The sequence below is a fragment of the Dryobates pubescens genome, chromosome 31, assembly GCF_014839835.1.
Source record: "Dryobates pubescens isolate bDryPub1 chromosome 31, bDryPub1.pri, whole genome shotgun sequence".
Taxonomy (NCBI): domain Eukaryota; kingdom Metazoa; phylum Chordata; class Aves; order Piciformes; family Picidae; genus Dryobates; species Dryobates pubescens.
This window is the reverse complement of record NC_071642.1, coordinates 2,528,203-2,542,209: the sequence shown is the minus strand read 5'-3', so window position 1 is coordinate 2,542,209 and position 14,007 is coordinate 2,528,203.

Sequence of the window (14,007 nt, the reverse complement as noted above, 5' to 3'; positions counted from 1 at the left end):
ACTCCAGGTCAGTAACTGAGCAGATGCAGAACTGAGCTGGGAAAAGCCAATCCCCTTGTGGGCTCTGAGCTGGCCCCAACAAGTTCTGCCACTGGGAGCCTGCTCCCAAATCCCCTAAGCAGGAAACCACAAACTCATCTGCTCCCCACTGCTGAGACCTCACCTGCAGTGCTGGGACCAGCTGTGGGGCCCCCAACACAAGGGCATGGACATGCTGGGGTGGGCCTAGAGGGGGCCACAAAGGTGGTCAGAAGGCTGGAGATCAAAGAACTGCTGAGGTTGGAAGGGACCTTTGAGAGCATCAAGCCCAAGCTCACCCAGAGCCCACAGTCCCCCCACAGCTGCTAAGCCACTGCCCCACATCCAGGCAGCTTCTAACCCCCTCCAGGGATGGGGACTCCACCACCTCCCTGGGCAGCCTGGGGCAGTGCCTGAGAGCCCTTGCTGGGACAAAATCTTTCCTAATCTCCAATCTGAACCTCCCCTGGCACAGCTTGAGGCCATGTCCTCATCCTCTCTCTTGTTGCATGTGAGAAGAGACCAACCCCACCAGGCTCCAACCTCCTTTCAGGGGGCTGCAGAGAGCAAGGAGGTCTCTTCCCTCTTCTCCAGCCTGCACCCCAGTTCCCTCAGCTGCTCCTCACATGTCCCTTGCCCAGATTTGCTGTCCATCTCTGGACCCACTCCAGCCCCTCAATGTCCTTCTTGGACTGAGGGGCCCAAAGCTGAGCCCAGCACTCCAGGGGTGGCCTCCCCAGTGCCAAGCAGAGGGATGGCTCCAGACTGGGGGTGGCTGAGGCCCAGCAGCACTGTCCCCAGCCATTTCCAGCCTGCTCTCCCCAGCCACTGAATGCCTTCATCCCAGTCTGCCTTCATCTGCCTCTCTGTGCCCACCCTCCCACCCATCAAGGAACAGCTTCAGATCCCTCCCCAGCCCACACTGAGCTCAGAGCTGTTGCTGCTGCCATCTCCTCCTGCCTTTCTCTCTCCAAAGCCCAGCAGGTTCCATTCCCCCCCCAGTGACTACAGTGAGGGATTCCCAGTGAGGGGACTTTGGGGCTCCATCCCTCTGGGGACCTCTGTGGGGCCACATCCATCCCAGCACTCCCTGAGGTGCAGCTGGCAGCCAGAGATTAATGAGTTACACAAGGGGCTTAGCCCAGGCTCAGCAGGGATGATGAAACCCTCAGAGGGGAAAACAACTTGTGGCCAAATGATTCTAAATAGGGGGGGTGGGGGGGGAACAACAATCAAATCTCTTGTCTTTGAACATAGAACAGTGTGTGTGTGTGAGGAGGTGCTCAAGGCCAGGCAGGATGAGGCCCTGAGCAACCTGGGCTAGTGGAAGGTGTCCCTGCCTATGGCAGGGGGCTTGGAACTGGCTGAGCCTGAAGGTCCCTTCCAAGCCAAACCATTCTGTGAATCTATGAATCCCTACAGCAGGTTCCACAACCCTCCTCCCACCTCCTGGCTGGGAGAGAGCCAAGCACATCCCAGCAGAACCACCAGCCCCATGGCAGACTGGAATTCCTACACCCATCCCTGAGATGTTGTTTAGATTCCCTGCTAAAAGCTCAGGAAGTGGCCCCCCAGGAGAAAATATCACAGAAGCCCAGCATGGGGGAGGAGGGGGAAGGGACCTCTGGAGATCACAGAATCACAGATTGCTCCAGTTTCAAAACTCCTCTGAGATCATTGGGTCCAGCAGACGACCTGAGACCACCATGGCCATCAAACCCAAGCCCCTGCCCAAGCAGGGCTCCCACAGCAGCTTGCCCAGCAGCACAATGGCCAGGGGGGGCTGGAAGCTCTCCACAGGAGGAGACTCCACAGCCTCTCTGGGCAGCCTGCTCCAGGCCTCCAGCAGCCTCACACCAAAGGAGTTTCTCCTCCTGTTCAGATGGAACCTCCTGGGCTGGTGTCAGGCTGGAGCCTGGAGGTGGGGAAAGGGGAGCTGTGAGGCCTTCACTGTGCAGTTGAGCCTTGAGTCTGGCTTTGCTAAGAAGCTCCTGGGTTGGATTCCTCACCCTCACAGCAGCACCTTGCCCCCCACACCACCACCCCTCTCTTCCACCCTCCTGAAGCAGCTGGTGCCCAGGAACTTCCCACCAACAAACAACAACAGCTTGGGGGCCAAGACACAGGCAGTGCAATGCCCAGCTGCCCCACACCAGGGGGAGAAGGTGGAGAAGGGATAAAGGAATCAGACCAAAGCAGAACAAGTTGAGAGCACAACTGCCAAGAGCCCAACTGTACCTGCAGCTGCAGACCCTCCCCAGGCAGCACTAACCTCCATCCACGGCGAACACAGAGGCTCCTGGGGACACTGAACCCCTGCCCATGGAGCTACCCCAGGCCAGGCACATGCAGGATGAAGCTGTGAGCTGAACTGAAGCAGGACTGGAGCTGCTGAGGCCCCTGGGGGATGCAAAGGGGCTTCAGGTGTGTGATTTGGGCAGCAGAGCAGCTGTGTGGCTCTTAACGGCCACAGAGGCTTCTCCTCAGCTTCTGCATCTGCAAGAGGCAAAGAGGAAATCTGCCCCAGCTGTGCCACACAGGAAAGGCTCCTAGGGAAGCCCAGGAACACAATTCCCAGGAAACTGCACCTCCAGAACTCAAAGAGAACTGGTGGCTGACCCTCATGTTCCCAGCTCTGGAGCTGCTATGCTCAGGAGAAGCTGCTCAGGCTCCCAGATGCTTCAACACTTCACCAAGCTCTGTGTCTGGCAGGTGGAGATGATGATGAGGAGCAAAGGAGGGACACCTGTGTGGCCCTGCCCCTCCTGAGGAAGGAACAGGTGGAGAGGGAGATGTTTGTGCCAGCATGGTCTGCTCAGCCAGGTTAAGCTGGAAAGGGCAAGACACAAACCATGCCAAGCAGAGGCCTGAGACAGGAACAATTTGTTTGCTGCAAGAGTGGTCAGGGACTGGCACAGGCTGCCCAGGGAGGTGGTGGAGTCCCCAGCCCTGGAGGGGTTCAAACCATGTGTGGACATAGCACCTGGGGCCAGGTGCTCATAGACTCCAGGTTCCAGGAGTCTATGAGAAGCCAGAGAGAGGACCTGAGCATGGGGCTGTGCATCAGGGACCATAAGAACCCATTTGGAGTGTTCCTGCTGGAGCCTCAAGCCAGGAGTTCCATCTCTATCCTCACTGACAAGCTCAAGGAGCACTGGCAGGTGCCCCCTGCCTCAGGTGCTCTGGAGCAGACTCTGTTCACATTCCCTGGCAGGGCCTCCTCATTCACCTGCAATGGGACAAACTGTCCTGAGCCAGGAAACATCCAGCCAGGGGCAGAGAGAGCACCAAGGGTCACAGGAGCTGCTCCTCAGGTTGCTCCTGATGCATCCTGTGACCTTAGAGGCCTTTCCCAACCCAAGCAGCTCAATTCCATAACTCCTCAGATGATGCCACACATGAATGAGAAATTCCTCCTTTCAAGTAGCCTTCTACCAGCATCAGCTTTGGTGAAATCCTCCTCTCTGGGCCTCCATGATGAAAAGCTCTGCTCCTTTCAAGCTGAAGCTCTGCAAAGGCAGTGCCTGGGGCTGAGGAGTTCTGTTTTATTTCCACTCAGGTCACTTCAGCATCACCCTGGTGAAGCACCAAGGCCTAGAAGCCAGCTCCCTCTAACCTGGCCATCAGCCCTTAGCTAAGGAGCAATTTGAGGGTGAAAGCCCACAGCTAAATCACAAGGAATGGTTGTGGTGGCAGCAGGAGAAGCTGCTTGCAGTTGCTGCAGGATTTGGGGCTTTTTATCTCAATAATGTTTAAACTTTTAAAAATAAAGGGGAAAAAAAAAGCAAAAAGCAGAGGGGGGGGGGGGGAGAAAAATCCTCCAACTAATTACATCTCTGTGAGGAAGATCATAAATCACCTAATTACAATGGGAGCCTCTGCATCCTTCCAGCAGCCCAAAAGCAGACTACCCAAGTTCTTATCTCATTACTGTTTAATTAAGAATTATGTTGGAGCATCTTCTTTTTAATTATCACAGAGCCCAGATGACTTCTAATCTCCTTTCTTTTTAACCCAAAAAAGGAGGGAGGGTGAGGTCCAGAAATGGGCTCTGATGAGTTTACAGTTGGCTCTTTGGGGGCCTTTAATAAAAATCACTCTGCAGAGAAGCTGAGCACCGAGGAAGGCAAAGGGAACATTTGGGGCCTCTCAATTAGTGTCACACAGCTGCCAGCAGCTCACAAGGAGGATGCTGAAGTGAGGGGTTTTTGGGGGTCAGAGTGGGGTGGGTTGGAAGGGACCTTGAAGATCATCCAGTCCCAACCTTCCCCTGCCAGGGGCAGGGACATCTCCTACCAGCCCAGGCTGCTCAAGGCCTCATCCAGCCTGGCCTGGGACACCTCCAGGGAGGGCACAGCCACAGCCTCCCTGGGCAGCCTGTGCCAGGCTCTCCCCAGCCTCACTGGGAAGAACTTTCTCCTAATCTCCACTCTAACAGATGTTAGACCAGAGCTAGAGAGCATGCTTGGACTTCATGATCTTAGAGGTCTTTTCCAAGCCAAATGATTCTGAGTCTGTGAGAATGGCTCACAGAGAGCCTCTCTTGCTGTTTACTGCCCAGCCCTGGACTTCACCCCACAAAAATCTTCATCACCCTCTGAGGAGCAGATTTCAGCACAGGCAGAGTTTGGGTTTTGGCTGTTTCTGGACAAATCCATTTGCAAAGGCTCCAGCTGCTTTCTGTCCAGCCCCACCAGAACAGCTCTTCACCAATAACCAAGCTGGAGGCAGTGAGATCCCTCCAGCTCCTCAGGTGCTTCACATCCCTCCTCCTAACACAGAAGAGTTTCAGTTGGAAAAGACCTCTGAGGTCACTGAGTTATCACCATGGACCAGTAGACAAAGGGTGGCCTCCAGGAGGATGGAGACTCCCTTTTTCCAAGGAGTCCCAAGGAAAAGGCAAGGGCTGATGGGGACAAGGTACTGCTGGGGAGAGTCCCATTGGAATCCAGAAGCAAACTGCTCACTGTGGGAACAGCTGGGCACTGGAATCATCTCCCAGGGGAAGCAGTGGAGTGCCCTGCATTGGTCAGTGTAAGCCTGCCAGGGTGCTGGGCCAGCTCACTTCAGCTCCACCATCACCTACAAGGGTTGGAGCAGTTGGTCCTTGGGGTCCTTTCCCAGCTGGCATTCTGGGGTCCTGAGTCCAACCATCAACCTAAGACCACCATGGCCAGCAGGGGCAGGTTCTCCCCATCAAACCATTTTGCCACCAAGAGCTCCTGTAGCCTGTGCTGTGGCAAGCCCTGCTGCCCCTGCCCACCAGCCCTGGTACCCAGCTGCAGAGGGCACACATCTGGCTTCTCAAGGCCAGCACCTCCTCCTTCAGTTGGGTGGAATCACCACAGAGAGATGATGAGGTTTTGGTTAAGATTTGATCCAATTAATTAGCCTGAGAATATCAGCACAGCCAGGCAGGCAAAGAAAAGCAGAGATAAATCCCTGCCACTGCACTGCTTCATCTTTTAAAGGCAATTAACTCTTAGTTATTAGCTTTTAATTAGGGAATAATAATGACACCATTAATACAGTTCATTATACTTGTCAGCAGACAGCTGTTCCAAACAGATTTCATTATCAGATCTTGGAGGCTTTTGTCTGCTCCCCTGTTGATGGGGGAAGGCAGCAGCTCCCCAAAGCTCTGGCCAGGGGGGTCCCTGGGGGCAGCTCCTGGGAGCACAGCTCCTGCCAAGCAGAAGTCACCAAAAGCTGGGACCTTGTCCTCTCTACTCCTCTCCCTGTGTGGCAGGAGCTGGCTCTCACCTCAACCCCTTTCTGGAGCTGGATCATAGGATCCCCAAGGTTGGAAGAGACCTCTGAGATCAGCAAGTCCAACCTTCCACCCAGCACCTCCATGACCAGGGATGGGGCCTCAACCACATCCCTGGGCAACCTGTTCCAGTACCCTCATAGTGAAGAACTTCCTCCTGATGTCCAACACAAATCTCTCCTCCTCCAGTTTCAAACCATCTTCCCTCACCCTATCACCACCCAGCTCTCCTGTAGCCTCCTTCAGGTGCATCAGACCCAGCTGGGCCTCCCAGGAGCTCATTTCATTCTGGTTCTCACCTCAGTCCTGAGAGGGCCTCCAGGTCCTGGGTGTGATGCTGGAGGTGTTAGTGTCAGCACACAGCTCCCAAACCATCCAGGTTCACTTCTCCTTCACACCAGTGCCTAAGCCTGGATATTTTAGCAGAAGCTGCTGGAGACATCTTGGGGCAGCTACAAAAACTTCTCAGCTGAGGACACTTTTGTGCTCAGCTGTATCCAGGCAGAAGCTGGGAGAGGAAAACCAACAGAGGAACTGAATTTCATCAGACTTTGCCTCCACAACACTCCTGATATCCGAGATCAGGAGACACTGATGTTGCTCTCCTTGTGAGGCAACCCAAAGCTCCAGCTGGGGGTTGTAAAGGAGCCACCAGCAGAGCTCTGGCTGCAGGATAGCTTCCCACCCCACCTGACCATTGTCATCCTGGGCAAGCTGCTGGGGGTGCCCTGCTTGAGCTCTGGGTGATCTCCAGAGCTCCCTTCCAACCCCACCATGCTGGGGCTCTGTCCTCTGGCAGTGTGCTCTTGGTCCTCACAGAGCTCCATGAACACCATCTTGTCACCTGCAGGTACTCAGCCACTCAGCTCTGAACCTGCACATCTCAATCTCAGCTAGGAGAAACAAATGAGGACATCTCTGAGCAGTGAGGAAAACTGCAGAGAAATCAATTTGGACAAAAGGATCCTTAATTTGAGAATATCAGAGAAGGGAGAGAAATCAGCCTGCCTAATAAGCAGCCAATTGCCTGCATGCTGAAGGAAGGTGATGATGAATGGCTCCTGCAGAGCAGAACCATCCCTCAGCAGAGGCATCTCCCACCACCAGCTGCACCCAGGCACATTTTCCCCTGCATGCCAACCAGAATCTCAGGCTAAGCACCCAAGCCAGGACACAAAGCTACTGGATTGCAGAGCTAATTCCCTGCTAGAGCTGAATCCCAGCTTAATCAGATGCACCACTTCTCCTGCCTGGATAGTCTCCAGTGGCTCCAGGCTATTAAGATAACAAAAAAACCCCAAAACCCCAAACCCACACGAAGTGAGGAACAAAGCTTCAGCTCTGAGTGGAGACAGGAGGAACTCAGCCTTGCACAGCAGCCTTTGTCCCCAGCTCGTTGCTTCTCCACCTAGAAAGTTGCCCAGCGACCTCCTCCTGTCCCTGCAATCAACTCAGGTTTGATCTTTTTAGGCAGGCAGATGAAGCTCTGCTGCTCTAAATGGCAGCAGCATCTTGGCTTGCACCGCGGGTAAGTGACCATTCACCGCTCATCAAAGGCAATGTGCTGTGCTCCGCAGAGAGGGCTCCGTGGAGGGCAGCAGATGAGGGCTGGGTCTGGCCCCTTCTTTATTTTTAAACCCTGATCTGGGGCACAGGGGAGGGGATCCCTCCTGTTCCAGAGACAGCTTGGCTACGAGCTCATTTGCTGGGGGATATTAGCAGCTGGCATCTGAAATGGCAGAGCCAGGGTGGAGAGAGGTAAGCCAGAGTCAACTGTGCTGAACCAGAGCCAAACTCTGACTGATTCCACAGGCAAAGCAGCCGAGCTGCAGTGCCTGTGTGGTTCCAAACAGCATTTGCACAGTGACCTTTATGTTTCCCCTCCTGGAAACCAAAAAATGGAATTGTTTTGCTCCTCTTAATGCAGAATAAATAGCTGGCAGTCCTTTCCTCTTGGTGTGAGAGTAAACCAAGTTGTTATCTCTGTCTGCTATCAAAGCTGCCAAACAATTCCAGCTCAGCGTCTCCAACTCATTTGAGCCTTGGTGTGTGGCCAAAGCTGCTTTGCTTTTGTGAGCTTGTGCCTGTGTGTTCCAGCACAGTTGTTTGTGGGATGGGGAAGTTTTGGGGCCCTCACACCAAGCAGGACTTTGAGGGGCTGCAGCAGGTCCAGAGAAGGGCAGCAAAGCTGGGGAAGGGTCTGGAGAACAGGGCTGGGGAGGAGCAGCTGAAGGAGCTGGGGGTGTTCAGCCTGGGGAAGAGGAGGCTGAGGGAGACCTCATTGCTCTCTACAGCTCCCTGAGAGGAGGTTAGAGCCAGGTAGGGCTTGGTCTCCTCTCCCAAGGAACAAGAGGAAATAGCCTCAAGTTGCACTGGGGGGGAGGTCAGGTTGGACATAAGAAAAAATTTGTTTGCTGCAAGAGTGGTCAGGGACTGGCACAGGCTGCCCAGGGAGGTGGTGGAGTCCCCAGCCCTGGAGGGGTTCAAACCATGTGTGGATATAGCACCTGGGGCCATGGTTTGATGGCCAGGGTGGTGGTGGGCTGCTGGTTGGACTGGGTGACCTCAGAGGACTCTTCCAACCCAAACAATTCCAGGAGTCTATGAGAAGCCAGAGAGAGGACCTGAGCATGGGGCTGTGCATCAGGGACCGTAAGAACCCATTTGGAGTGTTCCTGCTGGAGCCTCAAGCCAGGAGTTCCATCTCTATCCTCACTGACAAGCTCAAGGAGCACTGGCAGGTGCCCCCTGCCTCAGGTGCTCTGAAGCAGACTCTGTTCACATTCCCTGGCAGGGCCTCCTCATTCACCTGCAATGGGACAAACTGTCCTGAGCCAGGAAACATCCAGCCAGGGGCAGAGAGAGCACCAAGGGTCACAGGAGCTGCTCCTCAGGTTGCTCCTGATGCATCCTGTGAAGCAGCAGCAAGGTGTCAGACAAGAGCAGAGTGTGGCAATAGCTAAGGTAGCTGTTTCACACCTACCTGGGCAGAGGGACAGCTCTGGCACTTGGCAGCTTCCATGCAGACAAATCTTGCTCCTTGCTTTAATCCATCCAAGTACAACCAGCTGCTTCAAAGAGCTCTTCTACCAACCTCTGCTCCTTCCAGCTTGGTCTATTTGCAGGCCAGGGCTTTGCAATCATTTAATTATTGCAGAAAGGCTGCAAAAAGCTTGTTAGTCCTCCCTTAGCCTTATGTAGGGCAGGGAAAAGAGGCCTGAGCATGAAAATCAGCAAGGATTTGCCTACTGCAGCACCACAAAGGAAAACTCAAGCCAGGGAGAGAACTCATTGAATCACAGAATGGGTTGGGTTGGAAGGGATCTTAAAGATCATCTGGTTCCACCTCCCCTGCCATGGACAGGGACATCTTCAACCAGGCCTGTGCAGCTGATCATCACCCTCTGAGCCCTCAGGTGAGATGCTCACCACCAGAGCACACAACCCACCTGAGAAATTGCACTGTTCAGCTCAAACTCCTCTTAAACTAAACCAGCAGGCCCAGACTCAAGGCAAAGTTTAGTTCCTGATTACCTTCAGCTCAAACTCCTCAAGTCAACCACTCCAACCAAATGAAGGGCATCCTTCCAGAGGGGAATTGCACCTGCTTAATGAGTAGTTTTATTAAACTGCTGCAATTTGTTCAAGCTGAAGGGGAACTACTGATGAAGAACTAATATGAACAGCAAGGGAAGAGGAGCAGAGAGAAATCCTCACAGAACAACCTCCAAAAGAAAAATAAAGACAAACAGAAGTTTTGGAGAGGTGGCCAAAGCACAGATGTCCACAGCACAGGACAAGGTTTGTCCATCATCTGCTCTTGTCTTCAACTGAGCAGTCACAGAAGTAAAAAGGAAAGGAGCAAAGAGTGAGTGCCTGGAAGCCCCTGATGTCCTCCCAGGTACAAGCAGGAGCACTGGAAGACAGGAGTGGCCCTGAATGGGAAAGCCACCAAACAGCACATGTGAGCATGCTCAGAGAGACCTGCACACTGGAGATGTGCAGAAAGGCATTTGCAAGAACAATCATCTCAATAGGACTAGGAATCATCACAGGAAGCCATCCAGGGTGAGAGAACCATGACACAGCACAGGCCAAAGGGGGAGACATCTCCTCAAGCCTTATGCAAGGCATCTGCAAGAAGAACCATTTTACCAGGACTAGGAGTTAGCACAGGAAGCCATCCAGAGTGAGAGAACCATGGCAGACAGGACTAGGAGTTACCACAAGAAGCCATCCAGAGTGAGAGAACCATGACAGATAGGAGTAGGAGTTACCACAAGAAGCCATCCAGAGTGAGAGAACCATGACAGATAGGACTAGGAGTTACCACAAGAAGCCATCTTGAGAGTGAGAGAACCATGGCACAGCAAAGGCCAAAGTGGGAGACATCTCCTCAAGCCTTATGGAAGCTGGGGTGGTCCCTCCAGCCCCAGCACTGAACAGCCTCACCCCAGTCAGCACTGCTGGGTTTAGCTTTCTAAGTAGCTAAGGCAATAAATTACCTCCTCCAATTCCTCTCACTGAGCCTAGGGAGCCTTCTCCAACCAGACAAGGAGTTAATGACTCTCCACCCACTGCTCCACTCTCCAGGCACAGGGCAGAAGTCTCTGCTGGTCTCAGAGCAGGAGCAAGCAGCCTGTTGATCTTCATCTTCTTGTTGCTGCCAGCAATTATCCCAAAATGACTTCATTGTGCCTGTGACAGTTGGTGACACTAATTCAGGGAATTTTATCAGCTTCTGTGCTACAGGTTTCAAAACATCTGCTTGTATGAAGGCACCCTGCTGTTCAGCAGCCCAAGAGAGCTGGACAAGGAGAAAGTGCCTGCTTTGTGCAAGGCTAAGCCTCATGCGTGGGTGTCTCCTCCCTGCCTTGGCAACCCAGGCCCACTAATGGCCAAGTCCTAAGGGAAATCATAGAATCATTCAGGCTGGCAAAGACCCCTGGCACCATCAAGGCCAACCATTAACCCTGCTCTACAAAGTTCACCCCTAATCCATATCCCCATGCAGGATCAGAGGCGAGTGCCAGGCAGCAGGGAGCTGCACAGCAGCTACCAGGGCAGGAAGATGCTGTCTGGGGTTGAAGCACAAACTGGCTGCAGCTCCAGAGGATGGAGCTGGCACAAATGGAGAAGGTGGAAAAGCCAAAGGTGGAAACTGAAAGATGCTTTAGGAGGAGTTGTAGCTCAGCTGCCTGGTTTCACAGACACAAAGACCTTGCCTGCAGGGCTGAGGGAGAGGCAGAGGTTAAAAGAGGCTAAGGAGCTGTGCTCATCTCCAGCCCTTGATCTGGCCCCAAACTGTACCTGGAGAGAGGAAAGCAGAGGAAGCAAAGCTCTTAGCAGCTGGAGTTTTCCCACTGTCTCCCTGAGGACTCCCTGGGCACAACATCATTCCCTCTAAGCCCACACCATCCATCCTGGAGTTCCAGAACCCTGCCATGACGTGTGAGGTAGGGTGGGAATGCCTCTTCCTGACAACGACGGCAAGGTTTGATCCTTGCCTTTTGATCACTGAGCCAGGCTGTCACTTGGCAGCACAAAGCACTTCTTAAGACAGCTTTTAAAATCATATTAGCTCTTATTACAGCAACAGAGAGCCTTGAAATTCAAAGGTAAGCTTGGTGTGGGTGTAAATTCCACGGGACTCGGCGGCAGCAGCAGCTTCTTCCCACTCGTGCGGTTCCTCAGCTCAGCAGAAGGAGACCTCCTCAGCTGCAACGAGCCTGGAAGCTGGAGATTCCTTCCCTTTCACGTCACCTCTAGCATCAGCCTCATGCTGCAGCAACTGGAGAGGAATTAGCAGCAAAGCATCAGGGCCCAGGGTGGGAAATGAAGGTGTCTGAAGTGAAGGGTGAGCTGGGTGCTGTTTTAAGAGGTTCAATGTCGGCGCCACCTCCAAGGGCTTGAAAGAAAAGCTGCTGGCAAGGCTGGGAAGCAGATTCCAGAAAGGAAGCAGCAAACCACTGATTTAAAAGAGAAAGGGTTTCAGAACCACCCCTGCCTCATTAGCAACCACGTGGAGGAGGCAGCTTGAGCAAATCCTGGACAAAAATGCACTGCAAGCTTGGTTCTTGAGTTAGGGAAAGGTACAACCAACCCACCTCTGCTCCTGCCTGGGTTACAGAGAGGAAGGAAGGGCCTCGTTCTCCATCAGTCTCAGCTTCTCTTGGCTCAGTTTTCTCAGCCAGCTTTGACCAGCAGACCTGGGAGCCACCTCCTCCTGCAGTGACTTTAAACTTAGAAATGAAGAGACTTCAACCCCCCCACAAAGCATAACTCTGAAGTACTCAACAGCCTTTAATTCATCATGAACCTAGAGGCAGAGAAGGGGGGGGGTGTGCCAAAAATACATCACATCCTTCATCTGGGGGAGGGGAGAAAAAGAAGACCCCATCATTTTTAAAGCACAGAATCAGAGACACAAATAAATATGTTTCACTGGAGGAAGGGGAGAGGGGGAGGAAATTTCCTTTCAATAGTCTGAAGCACAGAGGCCATCAACATGGTCACTTTGCAGCTCATCTGCACAAGCCAAAAAGAAGGAATTTCAAACTCAACCAAAAGGGGGGAGTTGGGGGGGGGGGGGGAAAGAGGAAGAAGCCTTTTTGAGACAAGGAAGGAGCATTCTACAGTTCCAGGTTCATGTTCAAACATAACTCAGCATCTGAATATGGGGTGAGGAAACACAATTTGGGGCTTTGGGCTGTTTGGGTGGGGGGGGGGGTGTTTGGTCTTTTTTTTTTTTTTACAGTAGAAATGTTTTCAGAAGGTTACCAGAGATGCACACAGCAACAGTGCCATGCCAGTCAGGACCTCAACATGCAGAGGAATTCCCGTGCCTCACCACCGCCCCAGCTCAGCCCACCCTTCCCCTCCCACCTCCCTTCCCCCCCCCCCCCCCCCCCCCCAAAAAAAAGACCCTAAAAATTAAATACTACTACCAGCAATCAAAAAGAAAACCAATCCTCTGCTGTTTCAATTCTCTTCCAACTGCTTGAAATATTTCTCTGGTGGCTTGGCAACGATTTCTCATCCTTTTATCCAAGCAACTTTGCCGCTGCTCAACCAGCTCTCAACCGACAGGAGACGGCTATGGAGGAGGACCAACTGCCAGCATTTAAAACTTTTATTAGTCTCAGGTGCTTGGTTGGGGTTTTTTTTTTAATTTTTTTTGTTTTCTTTATTATTCTATTGAAAATGTCCCAAAAAAAACCCTCAAGAAGTAAGAAAAACCCAGCCCTGTTTCCAGCCTCTCCCAGCCACGCACGCCTGCAACACGGCCGCAGGCTGGCCAAGGGAAGAACCCGGAGCAGAGGAAGGAAGACATCAAAAGGAACTTTCAATTCTCTTGGAGGAGAAGGGGAAAAAACCCAAAGTGTGTGTGTGTTGTGAAATAAAGAAAAAGAAATTGCTTTAGTCTATCTCCACTCTTTCACTAGGACAATTTAATACCCATCCAGTCTCTTAAGATGCTAATCTACCATCTGCTAGCCCACAAATCCTTCCCACTTACTCCCTTAAAGATCCAGCCACAGCGTTGCTTAAAAACCTCTCTGCAGAACAAGGATCACCTTGGAAGTGCTGCAAAAAAAAAAAAAAGAAGAGAATATTGTTCCTTTCTGTCCAGTGATTTCAGGGAATTCAGTGGGAAGGATTGCTGGGCAGCATTCTGGATAGCTCTGCTGCCCCTCTGCTGTGGATGTGCCCTTGTCCTGCTTCAGCCACGTCCCATTCCCAGCTCTGGGCCAGGGCTGCCTTTTTCTCTCCCTCTGAATGGACAGAAAGTCCTCCAAAGAGAATGGAAGACTTTCCAGTGACTTCAGCAGGGCTTTGGATCAGGCTCTATTACAAAACACTGCTCCATAACAGCTCTTTGACCAGAGGTGATTTTCAAGTGCTCAGGTGGGAGCTGCCCACTCAACACTTCAGGAGTTGATTTTGCCTTGAACGCTTGCTCTGAGGGAACGGAGCCCAATCAAGCCAAGGGCTTGCACTCCTCTTCCCCAGGAGCACCTCCAAAGGCTCAGTCTTCACTGAAGCAAAGGATGTCACAATAATCCAAGCTGGTTGGGGGAAATTTCTTCTTTAATAGGATAAAGGAAATTAAAAAAAAAAAAAAAAAGAAAAAAAAGAGGCAAACAAAAATAAACCAAACCCCATCACAAACACCTCCCAGGCTTCTGTCATGGAATGATTCTCACAACTGGTAAGGA